Source organism: Colobus angolensis, unplaced genomic scaffold (genome assembly GCF_000951035.1).
Source record: "Colobus angolensis palliatus isolate OR3802 unplaced genomic scaffold, Cang.pa_1.0 Scaffold187, whole genome shotgun sequence".
Lineage (NCBI taxonomy): Eukaryota > Metazoa > Chordata > Mammalia > Primates > Cercopithecidae > Colobus > Colobus angolensis.
Genome location: NW_012115010.1, coordinates 617247 through 619106, shown reverse-complemented (window position 1 = coordinate 619106; position 1860 = coordinate 617247).

Sequence of the window (1860 nt, the reverse complement as noted above, 5' to 3'; positions counted from 1 at the left end):
TGCATGTGAGGGTTTCTCTAGAATGGACACTTGGCAATGAAATTGATGAATATGTGCAGTTTTGAACCTCAACATCTGTAACTTTCCAAAGTGGATTTCAGAGTTGGGTTTATGAGACCACATCACCTCTGGGTACTTTAGCTATTGTCTCCACAGCGAGACAGTGAGACTTTGCTTTGGGGTGGCAGAGTCTCAGAGTGAGACAGCCCTCTCGACAATACCCTTCAAAGCAGGATCCCCCCGATAGCATTACGCTCTGGTCCAGTCCACTTGACAGTCCGCTTGACAGCTCTCTAATGATGGGTTTACTGGCTGGCTATGTCATTCACTCATCCATCCATCCATCCATCCAACGAATACCTATTTTGCACTTGCCACATACCAGGCACAGTGCTGGGGTTATGGCAGTGAACTGCCAGATAGTTTGTTTTCCTGATGAAGCCCAAGTCTGTCTTCCTTTCACTGGACCCCACAATGCCCCAGTCCTGGGACCTCACAGTAAAGCCTAATTGAGAATGAACCATTGTGCTATGTCACATTGTAAGTAAACTCCCTTCTCTAGAAACATTTCTGGGGAGAAGTTGGTCAGGATTTTTTCCAAGAAATTTCTGGTATGGTTCCGGATTCATAGAGCACAATAGAAGAGATTATGGACATTTCTTCCCCTCTGAGACCCCCAAAACAAGACTAATGGGCTAAGGCAATCCAGTGACTTCTCTCTCCCTGTGGTTGTGAAACAAACAGGAAGTGAATCTCCGTAAAGGAGCCTACCTGAGCTCGTTGAAAAAAAAGCCATACATTTCTTCTGTCCTTGTATAGGTGATCCTTTGCAATGTAAATTTGCCACTCCTCTCATCAAAGACAGTGTCTCTCAGAGCTCCCTGCATTGGACAATGGGACCTACTTCCTCCTTCTCACCAATTTTAATGATTTTGTGTACACAGACAAATTTCTAACCTAATAGACAAAGCACTGTGATCAAAGATCCAACTGCAAAAACTTGGTGAAGTGGCCCAGAAATCCAGAGGAATGAAATCAGATTGGAGCCACATGTGGTAGCTGTTGGCCTCCCTCCCTTACTCCGTGGAACTGGGCTTGACTCTCTCTGGGGATGTGGCAGGCAGTGTGGGAGGGTCCAGGCTGGGTAGATCTAGGACCAGGGAGGGGCAGGGCCTGAGGGTACAAATCCGGAGGGTTAAAGGCCCTAAGGGAAGTCAAGTCTGGCAGAGAGATCAGAAGTCTAGGCGGTTGACTGCACACAGTAGGTGGCGGCCCTGGCAGGTGGCTGGCATCTGGGAGGGCTGACATGGATCCGGTAGCAGGTGTTCCAGCTGCAGACAAGGTCAAGGTGAAGAATCCGAGGCAGGGAACATTCAGAAATTCAGAAAAATTGTTACTAATGGGGACATCTGCTAGCTGAGAGGCATGTGAAGGCTGGTGTAAACTAATTCACATGAGATGAAGAAGAAAGAACACAGGGCTTGGAGTCAGAAGATTCCACTGACTGGCTTTTTGAGTTTTGTATATCTGTCAACCTCTCTGAACTTGTTATTTCTTATGGAGGAATTTTTTAAAAATTAATTATTTATGTATTTATTTATTTTAAAAGAAAGATGAGGTCTCACTCTGTTGCCCAGGCTGGTGTTGAACTCCTGAGCTCAAGTGATCCTTCCACTTTGGCTTCCCAAAGTGCTAGGATTACAGGCATGAGCCACCATGCCCAGCTTAGTTATTTCTTTTGAGAAGTGGGGAGAATGATACCTATCCCTCAGAGTTGTGGTGGGGCTAGGCGGAGGTTATGGAAGTGGAAGTACTTTTTTGTTTGTTTGTTTGTTTGTTTGTTTGTTTTTGAGACGGAGT